Source organism: Dendropsophus ebraccatus, chromosome 11 (assembly GCF_027789765.1).
Source record: "Dendropsophus ebraccatus isolate aDenEbr1 chromosome 11, aDenEbr1.pat, whole genome shotgun sequence".
Classification (NCBI taxonomy): Eukaryota; Metazoa; Chordata; class Amphibia; order Anura; family Hylidae; genus Dendropsophus; species Dendropsophus ebraccatus.
Window position 1 is genome coordinate 88,794,733 of NC_091464.1, and position 22,164 is coordinate 88,816,896.

At 47.1% G+C, this 22,164-nt stretch overlaps 1 pseudogene; it reads right to left on the reverse strand.

Annotated features, from left to right (window-relative positions):
* Positions 1 to 21,516, reverse strand: part of LOC138767434 (zinc finger protein 420-like) — a 30,160-nt pseudogene extending 8,644 nt beyond the window's left edge.
* Positions 21,517 to 22,164: the final 648 nt, after the last annotated feature.

Here is a 22,164-nt window from a genome sequence, read left to right on the forward strand (position 1 = left end):
TCACCCCTTGGTGTTATTGTATAATGTCCCAGCATTCCCAGCAGCATTGCTCACCTCTCTAGTCAGGAGCTCAGTCATCCTGGAGGTCAGTTCTAGGATCTTCTGCTCATGTATCAGAGAATGAGGTGGAGGCTCGGTGATGGGGCTCTGGCTGCTGCTCCAGCCTCCTGACCTGACACCAGGGGGCTCCACACACTCACCAGACCCCTTCTTCACTACTGTGTAATTCTGTGTATGGAGACACTGATCACTACAGAGAGTCTAACAATCCTTCCCCTCCCGTCATTTACCTGCTTTATTACTAGAGATACAAGTGACGTCATGTGAGACTCTCACCTCTCCAGTTATCCAGTAGATGATCTCTAGGGTGAGGTCTAATATCCTTCCCGCCATCTGCTCTCTCTCCTTCTCCATCCTTCTGGGGTCACTGATGTAATGGACCATCGTCTTTAGCTGTGAGAGTCCTGAACCTACGAAGCCTAAGAGAAAACAAGGAGGATTTAGAGCAAAATCATCCTAAATAAAGTGTAGTATCTCTATAAAGAATTACTGACAGCAGCGTATACTAGTCAGAACCCTGCCCCTCCAATATGCCCCTCGTGTATTAGAAGTTCATTTGTATGGAGGCTTCCCTGCACCTCTGGGGGTATTTGTGTCTCTCTATACTCCGCGCTGCTATGAACCTGCAGTCAGCACATCACACAGATAGCGACATGTCAGAGGTTTGTATTGGTCTGGGTCCCGGTGCTGAGACCCCCCACCGATTGTAAGAAAGAAGACATGGAGCCCTATGGAGGTTATGGTAATCGCTGTACTGGAAGTTCCATAGGGCTCCATTATATTTCCATCCACTGCTAATTTAGTGAGACGGATATAAAGAGGCTGCTGCTTCATAAAGCGTCTGCTCCTTCATAAAGCGGCTTCCAGCCACCAGGGGGAGCTCACCACAGCACATTTGTACAGCACAGCAGGGACAGTTTACGGTACAGCAGCTTCGGGCCACCAGGGGGAGCTCACCACAGCACACTTGTACAGCACAGCAGGGACAGTGTACGGTATGGCAGCTTCCAGCCACCAGGGTGGCTCACCACAGCACACTTGTACAGCACAGCAGGGACAGTGTACGGTATGGCAGCTTCTGGCCACCAGGGGGAGGTCACCACAGCACACTTGTACAGCACAGCAGGGACAGTGTACTGTATGGCAGCTTCCGGCCACCAGGGGGAGCTCACCACAGCACAGCAGGGACAGTGTACGGTATGGTAGCTTCCGGCCACCAGGGGGAGCTCACCACAGCACACTTGTACAGCACATCGGGCACAGAGCCTGTGCTATGGCGGCTTCAGCTTTTCTAGGTCTTACTTTCAGGGCCTTATAATTAGCAATTCAGGGGAAACAGGGTATTGAGTTGTTTATGATCCTGTGAACCGCACCCCTCAGCAGCCCAATAATAAGCAGTGTGTCTCCACATGGTTATTACCCAGCTTTCCCAGGATCCTGAAAGAGAAATCTGCAGAGCTTTTCTACAATATGGAAAAGGTTAAACAGCAGATGTGTTTATACAGTCACACATACTGTACATAGCCACCCAGTCTGTACGGGGCCATAGAGACGAATGGGCATTTATCTGCAATTGTGGACAGAGAATACGAATGTGTGGCAGTAATAGCCTAATGGTGATGTGTTATTACTGCGGACAGACAGCACGGACATGTGACGGTAATAACCTAATGGTGATGTGTTATTACTGCGGACAGACAGCACGGACGTGTGACGGTAATACCTAATGGTTATGTGTTATTACTGCGGACAGACAGCACGGACGTGTGACGGTAATACCTAATGGTTATGTGTTATTACTGCGGACAGACAGCACGGACGTGTGACGGTAATACCTAATGGTGATGTGTTATTACTGCGGACAGCACGGACATGTGACGGTAATAACCTAATGGTGATGTGTTATTACTGTGGACAGACAACACGGACGTGTGACAGTAATACCTAATGGTGATGTGTTATTACTGCGGAGAGACAACACGGACGTGTGACGGTAATACCTACTGGTGATGTGTTATTACTGCGGACAGACAGCACGGCGTGTTACGGTAATAACATAATGGTGATGTGTTATTTCTGCGGACAGACAGCACGGACATGTGACAGTAATACCTAATGGTGATGTGTTATTACTGCGGACAGACAGCACGGACGTGTGACGGTAATACCTAATGGTGATGTGTTATTACTGCGGACAGACAGCACGGACATGTGACAGTAATACCTAATGGTGATGTGTTATTACTGCGGACAGACAACACGGACGTGTTATTACTGCGGACAGACAACACGGACGTGTTACAGTAATACCTAATGGTGATGTGTTATTACTGCGGACAGACAACACGGACGTGTTACAGTAATACCTAATGGTGATGTGTTATTACTGCGGACAGACAGCACGGACATGTGACGGTAATACCTAATGGTGATGTGTTATTACTGCGGACAGACAACACGGACGTGTTATTACTGCGGACAGACAACACGGACGTGTTATTACTGCGGACAGACAACCGTGTAAATTGTAACAGCAGAATTGATTTCCAGCCAATTAATAAATCGCGAAATCCTTGAATCGAGCAGAAAACCCTCTCCAGCATCCGCAGTAATACTCAGGATAAGCACAAAACACCATGATAGAAAAAGACAGAAAAAAGCACAAATCTAATCGGTGTAAAGTTCCATCAGCAGCTATAACACCATCCCCAGCCGTGTGTATATATATCAGCCGCCCTGTATACAGCAGAGCTGTGACGTCACTCACCTCTCCTATACTGGGGTCCAGGATCCTCTCCATACACTGCCCGCCCCCTCCCATGCTCCTGGTAGCTATGACGTCACAGGAAGGGGCGGGGCCAGGAGCATAACAGGAAGCAGCAGCCACGTGCTCATCTACATATGTATACAGAGGAGGCAGCAGTATAGACATGGGGCTGTGTGCTGGAGGGGAGCCAGGCTTGTTACATGGGACTGCCTGCTGGAGGGGAGCCAGGCTTGTTACATGGGGCTGCCTGCTGGAGGGGAGCCAGGCTTGTTACATGGGACTGCCTGCTGGAGGGGGAGCCAGGCTTGTTACATGGGGCTGCCTGCTGGAGGGGAGCCAGGCTTGTTACATGGGGCTGCCTGCTGGAGGGGGAGCCAGGCTTGTTACATGGGGCTGCCTGCTGGGGGGGGGAGCCAGGCTTGTTACATGGGGCTGCCTGCTGGAGGGGGAGCCAGGCTTGTTACATGGGGCTGCCTGCTGGGGGGGGGAGCCAGGCTTGTTACATGGGGCTGCCTGCTGGAGGGGAGCCAGGCTTGTTACATGGGGCTGCCTGCTGGAGGGGAGCCAGGCTTGTTACATGGGGCTGCCTGCTGGAGGGGGAGCCAGGCTTGTTACATGGGGCTGTGTGCTGGGGGGGAGCCAGGCTTGTTACATGGGGCTGCCTGCTGGAGGGGAGCCAGGCCTGTTACATGGGGCTGCCTGCTGGAGGGGAGCCAGGCTTGTTACATGGGGCTGCCTGCTGGAGGGGAGCCAGGCTTGTTACATGGGACTGCCTGCTGGAGGGGAGCCAGGCTTGTTACATGGGGCTGCCTGCTGGAGGGGAGCCAGGCTTGTTACATGGGGCTGCCTGCTGGAGGGGAGCCAGGCTTGTTACATGGGGCTGCCTGCTGGAGGGGGAGCCAGGCTTGTTACATGGGGCTGCCTGCTGGAGGGGAGCCAGGCTTGTTACATGGGGCTGCCTGCTGGAGGGATTCCCGTGCACTGCGCAAATGACCGAACGACGATTGTTTACACTGAAAAATTTTTGTTGGCAGAAAGGATGAGATCAACAACAAAGGAATGACCTGTTGCTGCTGTGTTCACACCATAGTATACTGATGCTGCATCGTGGTCCTATACGGTATAATTCTGCAGCGTCACCCCCTGGTCCCTGTGTGCTGACAGACAGCTCCCCTCAATGTAATATGGCTGTCTATAGAGCAGCATATAATGATACAGATCATTCTGACTTCCCATTACCGCAGCTGATCCAGAGATCTCCTCCTGAATAACATGGACACTAAGAGGGGCATTTATTAAGTCCGACGTTTTTTACGCCGTACCTAAAAATGCCCCCGCAGCTCCGGAGATTTATGTAGAGGCGGACTGCCTCTACATAAATCCCGTGCGCGCCGGTGCGCACCGCCGAAAACCTACGCCAGCTGAGGACTGGAGTAGGTTTTCAGCGTATATTTGGGCGGAACAGATGGTAAATCTCCCTCCGTTCCGCCCACTAGACGCCCCCTTTCCGCCCCCTGGCGTACTCGGCGGAAAGTGCCGATTTGCGAATATTTTATTCGCAGATTGGCCATTTGCATATAAAAAATGCGCAAATCGGCACTTTCCGCCGAAAATCATCCGTTCGCCAGATGATACATGTGGCCCTAAGTAGTCTTCTCCATTGGGTACATGAGCCCAGTAGTCCAGGATATTCATGAAAAGCAGAAAACTCCCCCCACCAGCTACTGACTGGCAGTTATCTATCCATGCTGCAATTAGGCAGTCAGCTGTCAATCAGCAGCTGGGGGGAGGGGGTGTGGTAAGAATCCTATTCTCCTGCATATTAGGAGAACGGGTGAACAGAATGATGTAAGTAATACACTGACCTGTTCAGCATTTATATCACTAGTTTATGCTGCTCTCGTTTAAAGGAGAATTCCTTCGCAGGGCAAAAAAATCACTGAGGGGGGGGGAGATAATAAAGCCAATATGTTTACTGCTCGCTGAGCCTGCATTGTGCCGCATCACAGAGCTCTCCAACCCCACCGGACGGCATCTTCTCCTGGGTTCCAGGAACGTTACGACCCAAGTTCAATGTTACAGACAGGTGGGATTAACCTGCTCAGCCCTTCAGTGACTGCAGCGGTGTCCTGTCCCAGTCACTGACTGGCTTAGTGGGGCCTCTGTCACCTAGGTTGTGAAACAGCTGGAGCAGGATGTGGCACAGCAGCGGGACAAGTAACATGATTTGTTTTTTTTAATGTTCCCCCAGCCCAAAATTTTTTTTTTGGCCCAGTGTCAGACTTCTCCTTTAAGAAAGTATAAACCTAGTGACAGATTCCCTTTAAGCTTTGTGTATGAGGTGACTGGACTAAGGAAAGCATGTAAGAGAAAGGAAACACTATTATGTGGTCCTAAAGGTATAGTGCCCCCCCCCCCCAAAAAACATTGACATACACAGAAATATACTTACCATCCCACTTGTGACGATCGCTGTTCGAATTTCCCACCGGCCGCGTCCCCGCCATCTAGGGCCGCCGTCCTCACTTCCAGGTCCGGGTCCAATGAATGGGAGAGAAAAGGCTGCTGGTGCACAGGGCAGCGTTTTCATTGGCTAAAGCTTATTAACACACATTACAAAGTTATATAACGTAATGTGTGTTTATTAAGCAGAAAAAGAAAAACACCGCACTACCCCTTTAAGTCCTAGAGAAACAGCTGGACAATCAGCCCTCAGAATTGCAGCCTATGGGACAGATGCTGCACCGCCTGTTGCTATGGGCACTGGGGTAAAATGGCTGCTTGGCCAATCAGTGGCTGCCGCTCTGTCCCGTCTCGGTCTGCGATTGAACAGTCTGTCACTGAAGAGACGGGGGCAGAAATTTCAGCGGTGAGCGGGGAACACAGGCGAAAGGCAACAGGACACTGGGGGAGAATAGGTAAGAAAACTATTATTTTTCATATAAAAAGCGCGGGCTGCACAGACATTGCCAACACTATACATATCTATCGATCTATATGTGTGTATATATATATATATATATATATATATATATATATATATATATATATATATATATACACACATATACATAGCCCTTGCTGCACAATAATCAAGCCGTGTGTAGGCGGGTTAAATGAGTGCCAATCCTCTCAATCGTTTCCACTGTGGGGTTGAGTCACAGTAGACAGAAGTGGCAGCAGAGAGCACTGTATTAGACTGGAGAAAATACACCACTTCCTGCAGGATATACAGCAGCTGATAGGTACTGGAAGATTGGAGATTTTTAAATAGAAGTAAAATTACAAATCTATATAACTTTCTGAAACCAACTGATTTGAAATAAAATGGTTTTCACCGGAGTTCCCCTTTAACCATTTTACACTTTGCTCATGGATAATAATGATACTGTAATAAATCATATTAAATAGTAATTTTTCATAAAACATTTTATTGACCTTTTTCAACAAAACACATATGTCCAGCACAGTCACACATAAGAGGAGTATAAATATAAAATCTGACAACTTATCATACAAAAAGAATAGCACAAGCAACAAAAACATCCCAAATATTGTCTAATAGAGAGGTTATCCTATGAATCAGTTATCCCCGAGGACTGGAGACTGGGCTGGGACCCCCCGAGAGTGTGTGTGTCTCAGCGATCAGACCACCCATGATTAGATAGCCCCTTATCCTAGGGATATTATCATGAGACAAACCCTTTAAAGCAATTTAATGAGATATACATGAAGGACAAGTCTTCATAGATGAATCTCACATAGGAGAATTTAGTCCAAACCGGAACAAACTTAAAGGGGTTATCCAGCGCTACAAAAACATGGCCACTTTCCCCCCCCCCTCTCGTCTCCAGATTGGGTGGGGTTTCAAACTCTGTTCCATTGAAGTAAATGGAGCTTAATTGCAAATTACACCTGAACTGGAGACAAGAGAGGGGAAAAGTGGCCATGTTTTTGTAGCACTGGATAACCCCTTTAATTTCCCATATTTATCAACATGTATAAAATAGAAGCTGGTGTAACCCGCGGCCAATCACAGCTCCGGTAAAATGAAAGCTGAGCTGTGGTTGATGCTGCCCCCAGCATCCAATCTATACTTTCAGAATTTTTGAGCAATAAAAGAGCTTATCTCCTTAAAGGGATTATCCAGGCTTAGAAAAACATGGCCGCTTTCTTCCAGGCACAGGGGTGGCGCTGTGTTTCCAAGAAAGTAGCTGTGCTTTTTCTAGTGAGCTTAAAGGTTTTTCTCCAGAGATACAAAAACATGGCCGCTTTCTTCCAGGCACAGGGGTGGCGCTGTGTTTTCAAGAAAGTAGCTGTGCGTTTTCTAGTGAGCTTAAAGGGGTTTATCCAGCGATACAAAAACATGGCCTCTTTCTTCCGGAGACAGCACCGCTCTTGTCTCCAGTTCAGGTGTGGTTTGCAATTAAGCTGCATTTACTTTAATGAAACTGAGTCACAGAACCTGCATCCAAACAGAGCTGTCTCTGGAAGAAAGTGGCCATGTTTTTGTAGCGCTGAATAACCCCTTTAATGAGTTCTCTGATGTTCCACAAGACCAGGTTCCTGGCTCAAGCATTTTCTGTACACTGCTCTTTCCCTTTGTGACTTCTCCAATGAGGATGACGACAAGGCTTGATTTCTGACGACAACATTTGTAACATGAACACGAATCCCCATGTGAATTCTATCACTGTCAGAGTGCCTTCACATCTACCGACTCGCAGCGTTAATAACGCTGCGAGTCAGATAGGTCCTGGCAGATCACTGTCATTACATATATGCAGTAGTCTTAACGACTGCTGCGTGTATGTAAATCTGCCGGCCGCTTAACCCCTTCTGATGCCGCCCGCCTCCCGCTCTGCATACATTACCTGTCCTCGCTCCACGGGGTCCCAGCGTCCTGCTCTCCTGCCCGGCCAATCAGTGGCTGCGGCAGGGCAACACACTGATTGGCCGGGCGCGAGAGCAGGACGCCGGGACCCCGTGGAGCGAGGAGGTATGTATACAGAGCGGTAGGCGGCTGGCATCAGAAGGGGTTAAGCGGCCGGCAGATTTACAAACACGCAGCAGTCGTTCAGACCGCTGCATGTATGTAATGACAGTGATCTGCCAGGACTTAGCCGACTCGCAGCGTTATTAACGCTGCGAGTCGGTAGGTGTGAAGGCACCCTTAAAAAGATCTGATTTGGCTTTATTTCCCACATCCCAATTATGAATTATGGCTTTGTGTGACTTCTAAGATGTTCCATAAGACTTGATTTATGCTTGAAACATTTCTCACACTCTGTACATGAAAATGGTTTCTCCCCTGTATGAGTTTTTAGGTGTTGCACAAGATTTGATTTCCGAACAAAGCACTTTAAACATTGAGCACATGAAAATGGCTTCTCCCCTGTGTGACTTCTCTCATGTTTAAAAAGACGTGATTTTAAACTAAAACATTTCCCACATGTTGAACATGAAAATGGTTTCTCCTCCGTGTGAAATCGTTGATGTCTCTCAAGGTGTTGTTCGATCTTAAACCACTTCCCACACTCCAAGCAGGAAAATGGATGCTCTCTTTTGTGGTTTCTCTGATGTTTGACAAGACTTGACTTCTGAGTAAAACATTTCCCACATTCTGGACAAGAGAATGGCTTCTCTCCTGTGTGAGTTCTTTGATGTTTAATAAGGTCTGCTTTCTGAGTAAAACATCTCCCACATTCAGAACATGAAAATGGCTTCTCTCCTGTGTGAGTTTTTAGGTGTTCCACAAGATTTGATTTCTTTACAAAACATCTCCCGCATTCCGAACAAGGAAATGGCTTCTCTCCCGTGTGAATTCTCTGATGTCCAACAAGATGTGATTTCCTAGTAAAAGATTTCCCACATTCCATGCAAGGAAATGGCTTCTCCCCTGTGTGAATTCTCTGATGTATCAAAAGACCTGATTTGTGAGTGAAAGATTTCCCACATTCTAAGCATATTAGCGGACCTTCGTACATGTGAATTCTCTTGTGAAGGGACAGGTGAGAATTATCTTTAAAATGATTCCCATGTTCAGAAATTGGAAACATTTTACCAAGTCCGGCCATGTTTTCAACGAACAGTGATTGATTATCTTCTCGGTCATAATAATGCGGGAAAAGGTATCGTCCAGGGGATCTTCTTATCCCATCTTCACCTGGAAAAAGAAACAAAAAATGTATTGTAACAAAACCAAAATTTTATAATATTTTTCAATAAATTTTTAAAATTCAATCTAAAGGCTCTCACCGTTCTGTGACAGTGATATGGCGTTTCCGAGTCCATTCATCAATCCGTCATAACTTTCCTGCAAGGGTGCCATATTAAAGACCTTGAAGAAACAAGAAGGAACCTATAACTAGTGGAGATCAAAGTCTTCCTAGAAGGCAAGAACCGATCGGCCCGAAAAGAATCAGACGGGATCAATAATCAGATGACTATATTACGCACGTTATCTCGTCACATGACGGGAGCCGATCCGGAAGGGGACAGCTGCGCTCACTAACATTATTCACCAACATCACAGCTTTTACTGTAAAGAAGCCTTTCATCACCACTGGAGATTGACCCTTTTTCTTTTCAGCCAGTGCACAATCACTTTTTTCCTTAAAGGGGTAGTGCAGCGCTAAACATTTATTCACAAAATAACACAACTTTACAATATACAACTTTGTAATGTGTGTTATGTATGTGAATGGCCCCTTCCCCGTGTTTCCCCCCACCGACGCTAGACCCGGAAGTGTGGTGCATTATACTTACCGCATTCGTGACGACACCCGGCCGCCATCTTGTGACAATGTCCTCATCTTCGGGAGGCCGGCCGAACCACTCCAGCTGTCCCTCATGCCGGCCCCCCTCTGCCGCGTCAGCTGCGATTGGCTGAGCACAGTTATGCCATAACTGGCGGCCGGGTGTCGACGCGACTGCGGTAAGTATAATGCACCACACTTCCGGGTCTAGCGTGGGTGGGGGGAAACACAGGGAAGGGGGCCATTCACATACATAACACATTACAAAGTTGTATAACTTTGTAATGTGTGTTATTTTGTGAATTAAAGTTTAGTGCCGCACTACCCCTTTAAGGTACTATTACACCAGATGATTATCGGCCGTACTTGGCCGATTATCAAACAATAATTGTTTAGTGCTCGTGCTCAATATTCGCTCATGTCTACTGCTGACAATGTATTTTAAAGAAGTAGTCCGGGTTAGACTTTTTTTTTTCCAAAACAGCCTGAGAGGAGGTGGCTGAACCTAACATGTACTTACCTCCCTGGCTCCAGCGCTGGGGTCCGCTGTCCTCTGCTCCAATCCTGGCAGCTTCCTGGTCTGAGCAGGACCCGCTACGCCCGCTGACTGGCTAAGCGGATCTGACACATCACAACCCAGCTCCCCACTCAGACCAGGAAGCCACTGGGGACCAGAGAGGAGGACAGCAGACCCTATTGCTGGAGCTGGGGAGGTAAGTATATATATGTTGTTATGTTCAGCCACCTCCTCCTCGGCTCCGAACATGGACTTCTCCATTAATTTATTTTTACTATTTTTACAATTTCATCATGTCCTTCATTACACATCTCTTCTCACAGCTAAATAGATTTAGTTGCTTATATTTTTCTAGGCTTCTTTGTACTTTGTTGCTTCTCCGTATGGTTTATAACCCTGGTTGTAAGATTACCAGTAAGATTATGAAGCACTGACTCTATACAGCAGGAAGCTTCATTACATCAATCTACAGAGGATTCGCAGTAACATCATCTTCATGTACCTGGTAATCCAGTGGGATATCTTCCTCCTCTTCCTCCTCCTTACACTCCTGGGGATATAGAGGACGGGGACATCTATCTGGTGGATTTTTACTACTGGATCCATCTATAGGAAATAATCACAGGGACTGAATACATTATCAAAACTAGTGAGAAATTTAGTAGAGCCATTGTCCATGATAGAATTTGCATTTTTAGCAGCCTATAAGCAAATCAAACTATGGGGGAGACTTATCAAACTGGTGTAAAGTGAAACTGGCTCAGTTGCCCCTAGCAACCAATCAGATTCCACCTTTCATGTTCCAAAGAGTCTGTGAGGAATGAAAGGTGGAGTCTGATTGGTTGCTAGGGGCAACTGAGCCAGTTTCACTTTACACCAGTGTGATAAATCTCCCCCTATATGCATACTTTTGTATGATTGGCCTTTTTCTTATCCTCCTCCACTATTCTACTAAGATTATTTGCCAGAGAACTGTCACTGGCCTTATGTACCCTGTGAGACATCCCGCAGAACTACTACTCCCATTAGCTCCTGCCATCTCACTATTTGTTTGTTGATATGTGCTTGTAGGAATTCCTTGTGTGACTGCTGACTGGTCTCCTTCTTCTGTCCTACCATAAGTCCTGGAAGTATTTGAGTGCTGGGAACTCATTTTAGGATCCAGAGAAAAGAAACTGCTATAGGTAAAGAGTAAAGGTTCTGCAGTTTAGCAGAAGACAACATTTCTGGAAGGTTCTTACCATTCTCCGACACTGATGTGAGCTCCTCGTGACCACTTGTCGTTCCTCCATAACTTTCCTGCATGGGGCCCACAGCAGGAACCTAAAGAAAAAGCATAGGGCATCCTTAGTTTATTTAATATACATGTGAATTTAACCCCCCCCCCCCCCCCCCCCCCGCCCCCAGAAGGCATCAACCAATTCAATGCAAAATAATAAGGATCTCCTCAAGTGTCGACCAGACCAACACTGGATGGAGCGATAGACATCAGCAGCAATGTGTCTGTTATTATGTCACATGTAATGATGGGAGCCAATCCTGCAGTAGACAGCTGTGCTCACCAACATTATTCACCAACATCACAGCTTTTACTGTAAAGAAGCCTTTCATCAAACTTTTGCTCTTGTACTTTTTAAAGAGATAATTTGCAAAATCACTTCTGAGCTTTTACCTATTCTCTTTAACCCCTTAACGACGCAAGACGGGTATACACGTCATGCAGCCGTTAAGGGGAAGCAGAGAGGGCTCCCGGCGTGAGCCCTCTCTGCAGCCCGCGGTCTCCGATTGCTATGTGCAGCCAGGGACCGCAGGTATTAGCCGCTGCGGCCGGCTAATTAGCTATTCAGCTGACAGCTGCATTTGAATACTGTATGTGGCCCCTGTCCCTGGTGTCTAGTGGGGGATCTCCCCCCCTGTGATGCGATCGCGGAGGGGAGATCCGTTCTAATGAGCCGGCCGGGGCTCAGTGTCCGAATGACCATGATCCCGGCTCGGCAATCTATGTAGATGGTCTGCTGCAGACCATTATAATAGAGCACCGATCTGATGGATCATTGCTGTGTATATAGTAGACCCCCAGGGGGATCAGTGCCGTGTATATAGTAGACCCCCAGGGGGATCAGTGCCGTGTATATAGTAGACCCCCAGGGGGATCAGTGCCGTGTATATAGTAGACCCCCAGGGGGATCAGTGCCGTGTATATAGGAGTCCCCCAGGGGGATCAGTGCTGTGTATATAGGACTCCCCCAGGGGGATAGGTGCTGTGTATATAGAAGTCCCCCAGGAGGATCAGTGCTGTGTATATAGGACTCCCCCAGGGGGCTTCTAATTACTGTATAAGAAAAAAGAATAAAGTATTGTTAATAATAAATAACCCCCTCCCCGAATAAAAGTCCAAATACCCCCCCCTTTTCCCATTTTATAAATAAAAATAAATAAATAAACAAACAAAACATGTTTGGTAGCGCTGCGTGCGTAATTGCCCGAAATATTAATTTATTTTATTCATGATCCCTTACGGTAAATGGCGTAAGCGCAAAAAAATTCCAAAGTGCAAAATTGCGCATTTTTGGTCGCATCAAATCCAGAAAAATTGTTAAAAAAGCAATCAAAAAGTCGCATATGTGCAATCAAGGTACCGATAGAAAGAACACATCATGGCGCAAAAAATGACACCTCACACAGCCCCATAGACCAAAGGATAAAAGCGCTATAAGCCTGGGAATGGAGCGGTTTTAAGGAACGTTTATTTTCTGTAAAAGGTTTTAATTTTTTACGAGCCATCAATTAATATAAAAGTTATACAAATTGCACATCGTTTTAATCGTACCGACTTGAGGAACATATATAACAAGTCAGTTTTCACCGCGCATATAATTTTTTTCTGGTTTCACAGCATATTTTATGCAAAAATTCAGCCTGTCATTGCAAAATACAATTAGTGACGCAAAAAATAAGGGCTCATGTGGGTCCGTAGGTGTAAAAATGCAAGTGCTATGGTCTTTTATACACAAGGAGGAAAAAACGAAAACGCAAAAACGAAAATTAGCCCGGTCCTTATTAAAGTGGTACTCTGGCGAAAATCTTTTTCTTTCAAATCAACCGGTGTCAGAAAGTTATATAGATTTGTAATTTACTTCCATTCTCAAGTCAACCAGTACTTATCAGCTGCTGTATGTCCTGCAGGAAGTGGTGTATTCTCTCCAGTGTGACACAGTGCTCTCTGCTGCCACCTCTGTCCATGTCAGGAACTGTCCAGAGCAGTAGCAAATCCCCATAGAAACCTCCCCTGCTCTGGACAGTTCCTGACATGGACAGAGGTGGCAGCAGAGAGCACTGTGTCACACTGGAAAGCATACACCACTTCCTGCAGGACATACAGCAGCTGATAAGTACTGGAAGACTTGAGAATGGAAGTAAATTACAAATCTATATAACTTTCTAATATCAGTTGATTTGAAAGAAAAAGATTTTTGCTGGACAACCCCTTTTAAAACTCTTTTAGAGGATTTACAGAAATCTCAACTTCATGTACCTGGTAATCCAGTGGGATCTCTTCCTCTTCCTCCTCCTCCTTACACTCCTGGGGATATAGAGGACGGGGACATCTCTCTGGTGGATTTCTACTACTGGATCCATCTATAGGAAATAATCACAGGGACTGAATACACTGTATATATGTGATGATCAGATGATGGGGGATCCAGGAGATCCATAACCCCAGTGTTTCCTCTCCTCTTACCTGGTGATGTGAGGGGCCGCTGATCCTCCACCATGACATCCTTGTACAGATCCTTGTGTCCTTCTATATACTCCCACTCCTCCATGGAGAAATAGACAGTGACATCCTGACACCTTATAGGAACCTGACACAGACAATGATACAATTATCCTCCAGACCCCTCACCCCTTGGTGTTATTGTATAATGTCCCAGCATTCCCAGCAGCATTGCTCACCTCTCTAGTCAGGAGCTCAGTCATCCTGGAGGTCAGTTCTAGGATCTTCTGCTCATGTATCAGTGACTGAGGTGGAGGCTCGGTGATGGGGCTCTGGCTGCTGCTCCAGCCTCCTGACCTGACACCAGGGGGCGCCACACACTCACCAGACCCCTTCTTCACTACTGTGTAATTCTGTGTATGGAGACACTGATCACTACAGAGAGTCTAAGGGTGGTATTACACGGGCGAATGGGGGCCCGATAATACCTGTAAACGAGCAGCGATCTGCTAGATCGTTGCTCGTTTACTTGGCCTATTACACGGCCCGATAATCGTTAAACAAGGGCTGCAGGGACATCGTTACCGATGTCCTTGCAGCCTTTGTTTAAACTGTATACATACCTAATCCATGGTCCAGGGTTCCTCTTCTTCTTAACTTCTCCCCGGGTCCGCGCACTTCAGCTTCACAGCAGGTTGTCTCTGCTAACAGGCCGGAGCGCACGGGACCCGGTAAGAAGCTCTGAGGAAGAGGAACCCTGGACCATGGATTAGGTATGTATTCTTCTTTGCTAATCGTCAGCGTCGGCCGCGCACCGCTATTACACGTAGCGGTGCACGGTCGGCGCCCGACTATTATAGGTCTAAACTTATATCAACGATCAGCCGATGACAACGATAATCGTCTGAATCGGGCCGATTCGGCCGATTATCGTTCCGTGTAATAGTATCCTAACAATCCTTCCCCTCCAGTTATTTACCTGCTTTACTACTAGAGATACAAGTGACGTCATGTGAGACTCTCACCTCTCCAGTTATCCAGTAGATGATCTCTAGGGTGAGGTCTAATATCCTTCCCGCCATCTGCTCTCTCTCCTTCTCCATCCTTGTTCAGTCATTTACAAGAATGCCGAGGGTCCTGAGAGTCCTGTGACTAAGGAACCTGAGAGGAAACGGAGAACTTGGTGCTAAATCATCTTCCATGAAGTATAGTGTCTCACTAATTGTGGCCTCCATACACCTTGTACTTCTGTTTATGAGCATCAATATAAGTATACAGTGTATGGGGCTCTCCCGACACTCCACCAACAGAAGATGTTGGTGGAGATTGGAGCCAGGTGTGAAGGAAAAATCACTGCCCAACCCCTTTGTTGTTGGACAGATAAGCCGCCACCAGAGCAGTCTGGCAACAGCTTACCCCTTCAGGGTGGGTTCACACTACGGAATTCTTCCGTCGGCTGTCCACGCGCACGGCCACGCGCCTTTCTGACGGCTCCATAGACACCATTCTATGGCCCGTTGTATTCCGCTATCCGCCGAAAGAACTGACATGTCACTTCTTTCAGTGGATAGCGGAATACGCCGGCCCATAGAATGGTGTCTACGGAGTCGGCAGGAAGGCGCGCGGACAGCCAACGGAATTCCGCAGAGTTTATTCGCGAGAATTGCGTGGTGTGAACCCACCCTTACACAGAGGACACAGGAACGGTTTACTGTGCTGGACTGTGCTGTGTATATGGAGGACGGGAGAGATTGTTTGGTCCACAGTTATTGAAGCCAAAAATGGTCACAAAACCTGCCCGGCCAATATGTCCCTCACAGTCCTGCACCATTTGGTATCAATGCTGCTCTACACCTGGATGCCAGACAACGTCCTATCATCAGCAATCTAAAACCCATTACCTGTAATATTATATTTTTCCAGAAAAGCATCCAGGCCTCCCCCGAACCTATGTAATGAAACAGCGATGACATCATCATGTGGTAGAGAGCTTTACCGCTGTTACCATAAAGAATCCCTGTCCACAACAAAAGCAGAAGTACACTACTAATATATCACTACATCACACGACTACACTACTATAGGACTATACTACCTTATCATACAACACTACTATAACATATCACTACACTACTATATCATACAATTACACTACGATAAGACTATACTACTATATCATACAACTACGCTACTATAGGACTATACTACCTTATCATACAACACTACTATAACATATCACTATACTACTATATCATACAATTACACTACTATAAGACTATACTAATATACCATATCACCACACTACTATACTACTACTCACTATACTATACTAAAAAATACTACAACATACGACTACACTATACAAGTAATATATAAGACTACACTATACTATACTAGTATTATATACGACTACACTATACTAGTATTATATACGACTACACTATACTACTATTATATATGACTACACTATACTAGTATCATATACGACTACACTATACTACTATTATATACCACTACACTATACTAGCATTATATACTACACTATACTAGTATTATATATGACTACACTATGGGAGATACTAAAAAGCATAAACAAAACGAATGAAGAAAAAGAATGAACATTATTTCCTATGGGGAGACATCTAAAATATGGTTTTAATTGGTTTAATTAGTTAGATAGATCAGGAATGAGCAGCATTTTTCTGTAGTGCTCAGGGGACTGAGTGTATATACCACAGAAACCGATGTGTTATACGCTACCTGTGCAAGGTACACCTGGAATGAATAGGATAAGTAGTGAAATTAAAGGGGTAGTGCGGCGCTCAGAAATTATTCACAGAAAAACACACATTACAAAGTTATACAACTTTGTAATGTATGTTATGTCTGTGAATCGCCCCGTTCCCCGTGTCCCACCACCCCCACCCGTGTACCCGGAAGTGTTGGTGCATTATACATTACCTGATCCGTGTCGAGCCCGTCCGCCATCTTGTGCCAATCGCGGCCGAGCACAGTTATGACGCGGCGGAGGGGGGACGGCGGCAGCGACTCGGCCGTCCGTTCGAAGATGACGTTTGGCACAAGATGGCAGACGGGCTCGACACGGATCAGGTAATGTATAATGCACCAACACTTCGGGGTACACGGGTGGGGGTGGTGGGACACGGGAAGGGGGCGATTCACAGACATAACATACATTACAAAGTTGTATAACTTTGTAATGTGTGTTATTCTGTGAATAAATTCTGAGCGCCGCACTACCCCTTTAAGGCATATTCCATCAAAAAAAGAGGTGTAGTTCTTTCCCCGCGCAAGATAGACCCGGAATGAACAGGATATATCTGTAGTGCACAGAGCAAGGAGTGTTTGTACAATAGAAACCGATTGGTAATACCTTATCTGTCCAAGGTGCACCTGGCATGAGTAGGATACATAGTCGATGCAAGGGAAGAGAGATCCATCCTTCTGGACAAATAAGAACTCTGCTCCAGCTAAAGAGGAAGACTTTCGGAAGAAGCCCTTTTGCAGGTTATCCTTGATGTACGCAGACATGGCTTCAGTTTGCGGATCAGAGGGGGGATACACTCTACCACGAGTGGGCGTAGCACTGAGAAGTAGATTTATGGGGCAATCTTATGGCTGATGAGGTGCTAACATGTCAGCCTTCTTTTCGAGGAACACATCAGCAAAGTCCTGTTACTGGTCTGGGAGACCAGGCAATGGCTTGGAAGAGTCAGAAGGTGGTGGAGGTACCCGGTTGCGAGAGGTCTGCAGACATCGTCTGAAGCAATCTGGCCCCCAACGCAAGACCTCCCTGGTCTTCCAGTCAAGGCTAGGGGCGTGCAGCTGTAGCTAAGGGAGACCCAACAGGGTGGCAGAAGAGGAACGGGACAGAATGTAGAAGGTGATCTTCTCTGTACTGGGACTTGCCAGAAGTTTGTCGAGCAGGACCACAGGGAGTAAGGATCCGGACCAAGGATTCTGCAACGAAGTTGCGTGCTGGGCCAGAATCCAGGAAGGCGGTGGACTGGAATCGCTGTCCAGAAGAAGCAGAGATCGTAATCGCCAAGGACAGGTGTGGAGAGGAAGCAATCACACCTAGGGAGGCCTCTCCTACCTGGCCTAGGTGTAAGAGTTTCCCCGTCTGCTGAGGATGTTGAGCACAATTCAGGTGGAAGTGGCACAGGTTTTGCTCCCGACAACGAGTTCTCTCTTCTGCCGTCAAACGACCTATGTCCACCTGCATGGGCTCATCGGTTTCTGTGGTATATACACTCAGTCCACTGAGCACTACAGAAAAATGCTGCTCATTCCGGCTCTATCTAATTAAACCAATTAAAACCATATTTTAGATGTCTCCCCATAGGAAATAATGTTCATTCTTTTTGTTCATGCTTTTTAGTATGTTCCCTACACTATACTATTATATACGACTACACTATACTATTATATACCACTACACTATACTACTATTATATACGACTACACTATACTACTATTATATACCACTACACTATACTATTATACCACTACACTATACTACTATTATATACAACTACACTATACTAGTATTATATACTACTACACTATACCGACTACACTATACTACTATTATATACAACTACACTATACTACTATTATATACTACACTATACTACTATCATATACGACTACACTATACTACTATTATATACTACACTATACTACTATTATATACCACTACACTATACTACTATTATATGAACTGGAGAGAGTGGAACGGCTGCACATCCCAGCTATGGTTGATACTAATGCCGCTAGGCCTATATTAAAAATCAACACCAGAGTGTCTGTATATGAATTGATCAAGCCATATTGCCCCGTGTACCACCGCGCAGGTCCTCTGGTCCACACGGGTCCCTACACTAACTCCACACCGTGTCGGTCAGCGACCGCCAACCCCGCAAAGCGTGCACGTGCAGGGAAGGGAGGCCAAGGAACGGCCCTGCAACCCCAATGTCACAGGACCAGACCCAAAAAGCCCCACCAAAACCCGGCCAGCACCACCGGCGGGGAAGGCTGCCCCCAAACGACACAAGTATGGATATGGTATTACACTTACCATTGCTGCTCTCACAGAATGGGGAAGACATAGGGTCCAGACATGTGAGCACAGACATATCCTGCTAATTTTGGTCATGTGGGTCTTATAAAGGAGTGCTAGCTGTTCAGAGAGGGAGAACTGCAAAACACGAACTGGAGAGAATGGAACCGCTGCACATCCCATCTATGGCTGATACTAATGCCGCTAGGCCTATATTAAAAATCAACACCAGAGTGTCTGTATATGAATTGATCAAGCCATATTGCCCCGTGTACCACCGTGCAGGTCCTCTGGTCCACACGGGTCCCTACACTAACTCCACACCGTGTCGGTCAGCGACCGCCAACCCCACAAAGCGTGCACGTGCAGGGAAGGGAGGCCATGGAACGGCCCTGCAACCCCAATGTCACAGGACCAGACCCAAAAAGCCCCACCAAAACCCGGCCAGCACCACCGGCGGGGAAGGCTGCCCCCAAACGACACAAGTATGGGTATGGTATGACACTAAGGCTAGGTTCACACTGCGTTTTCAGCATCCGTTTAACGCATCCTTTTTTTGCAAAAAACGCATGAAAAACGGATTGCAAAAAACGGATTCATTTGTGTGCATCCGGTTTTCCATTGACTTCCATTATAAAAAAAACGGATCCGTTTTTTTTGGCGGACCAAAACGGACCAAAAAATGTTGCTGACCCTATTTTTCTGGACGTTAAAAAAAACGGATCCGTTAAACGGATGCTGAAAACGCAGTGTGAACCTAGCCTTACCATTGCTGCTCTCACAGAATGGGGAAGACATAGGGTCCAGACATGTGAGCACAGACATATCCTTCTAATTTTGGTCATGTGGGTCTTATAAAGGAGTTGTCATGAATGTGCCTGTGCTGAGTTCCGTGCGCCCCTCGGCTTGTGCTGTGCGACGGCGCTGATACTTAGTGTTTTGTATGTGATGTGCTGTAACCTGAACCCTGTCTGAACACTGGCCTGTTTCTATCAGGATGTTCAGCCCCACCCGTTTGCTGTGTGCTCTGGCCATGTAGGAGTTACACTGCTCCAGTTCTGTGCACAGGTGATTTAGTTGATACCAGGAGCCTTGTCCAATAAGGGCTGGGAGTTTCCCCTTATTCCCTATAAGTGTTTGGCTGAGGCTCATTCTGGTGCCGGTTAGGCTAGGTTCACACTGCGTTTTCAGCATCCGTTTAACGCATCCGTTTTTTGCAAAAAACGCATGAAAAACGGATTGCAAAAAACGGATTCATTTGTGTGCATCCGTTTTTTCCATTGACTTCCATTATAAAAAAAAACGGATCCGTTTTTTTTGGCGGACCAAAACGGACCAAAAAACTTTGCTGACCCTATTTTTCTGGACGTTAAAAAAAACGGGTCCGTTAAACGGATGCTGAAAACGCAGTGTGAACCTAGCCTTATTGAGCTTGTCTCAGCCTGCTTCTGCCTCTGTTTAGCTCTGTGTTTATTCTGACTATTTTGCCTTGTATTCTGACTATCCCTGCTTGCTGCCTGCCCCTGACCATATTGCCTGTTTATTGACCTTGCTTTTTGGATTGTGTTTTTGTACTGCGCTGCCCGATTGTTGTGACCCGGACTGTCGACCATTCTTTATTGTGTTTTGTCTGTCTGTCTTGTCTTTGTGTCCCACCTAGTCAGTGCAGGGACCGCCGCCCAGTTGCTCGCCGCCATCTTAGGGCGGATTGTGGCAAGTAGGTAGAGGACAGTGGGCGGGGCTGAGCTTAGGGCTCTGTGTGTCTGGTGTCACCGGTTCCTGACAGGAGTGCTAGCTGTTCAGAGAGGGAGAACTGTGAAACACGAACTGGAGAGAATGGAACCGCTGCACATCCCATCTATGGCTGATACTAATGCCGCTAGGCCTATATTAAAAATCAAGTGTCTGTATATGAATTGATCAAGCCATATTGCCCCGTGTACCACCGGGGCGACCTTCTCCGCCGGTGGTGCTGGCCGGGTTCTGGTGTGGTGTTTTTGGGTCTGGTCCTGCGGCATGGGGGTCGCAGGGCCGTCCCATGGCCCCCGTTCCCTGGCTGTGCACGCCTGCGGGGTTGGTGGCCACTGACTGGCACGGTGTGGACTTAGTGTAGGGACCCATGTGTATCAGATACCGGCACGAGGTACATGGGGCAGTATGGCTTGATCAATTCATACACAAAATTCTGATGTGTTTTTTATTTAGCCTAGCGGCACTAGTATCAGCCATAGGTGTGAGGTGCAGCGCTCTGTTTCTTCCCTGAACCGCATACTACTATTATATACTACACTATACTACTATTATATACGACTATCTACCCCAGAGGACAGAAGTATACGGGTATGTATATTGCACAGTGAATGGTATATATATATTTTCTGCTATAATACTGGAGATTTTTCATGATTTTGCTTTGTTTCAAAACACAATAAAAGCACAAATCTAATCGGTGTAAAGTTCCATCAGCAGCTATAACACCATCCCCAGCCGTCTGTATATATATCAGCCGCCCTGTATACAGCAGAGCTGTGACGTCACTCACCTCTCCTATACTGGGGTCCAGGATCCTCTCCATACACTGCCCGCCCCCTCCCATGCTCCTGGTAGCTATGACGTCACAGGAAGGGGCGGGGCCAGGAGCATAACAGGAAGCAGCAGCCACGTGCTCATCTACATATGTATACAGAGGAGGCAGCAGTATAGACATGGGGCTGCTGCTGGAGGGGAGCCAGGCTTGTTACATGGGACTGCCTGCCGGAGGGGGAGCCAGGCTTGTTACATGGGGCTGCCTGCTGGAGGGGAGCCAGGCTTGTTACATGGGGCTGTGTGCTGGGGGGGGAGCCAGGCTTGTTACATGGGACTGCCTGCTGGAGGGGAGCCAGGCTTGTTACATGGGGCTGCCTGCTGGGGGGAGCCAGGCTTGTTACATGGGGCTGTGTGCTGGGGGGAGCCAGGCTTGTTACATGGGGCTGCTGCTGGAGGGGAGCCAGGCTTGTTACATGGGGCTGCCTGCTGGAGGGGGAGCCATGCTTGTTACATGGGGCTGCCTGCTGGAGGGGAGCCATGCTTGTTACATGGGGCTGCCTGCTGGAGGGGAGCCAGGCTTGTTACATGGGGCTGCCTGCTGGAGGGGAGCCAGGCTTGTTACATGGGGCTGCCTGCTGGAGGGGAGCCAGGCTTGTTACATGGGGCTGCCTGCTGGAGGGGAGCCAGGCTTGTTACATGGGGCTGCCTGCTGGAGGGGAGCCAGGCTTGTTACAT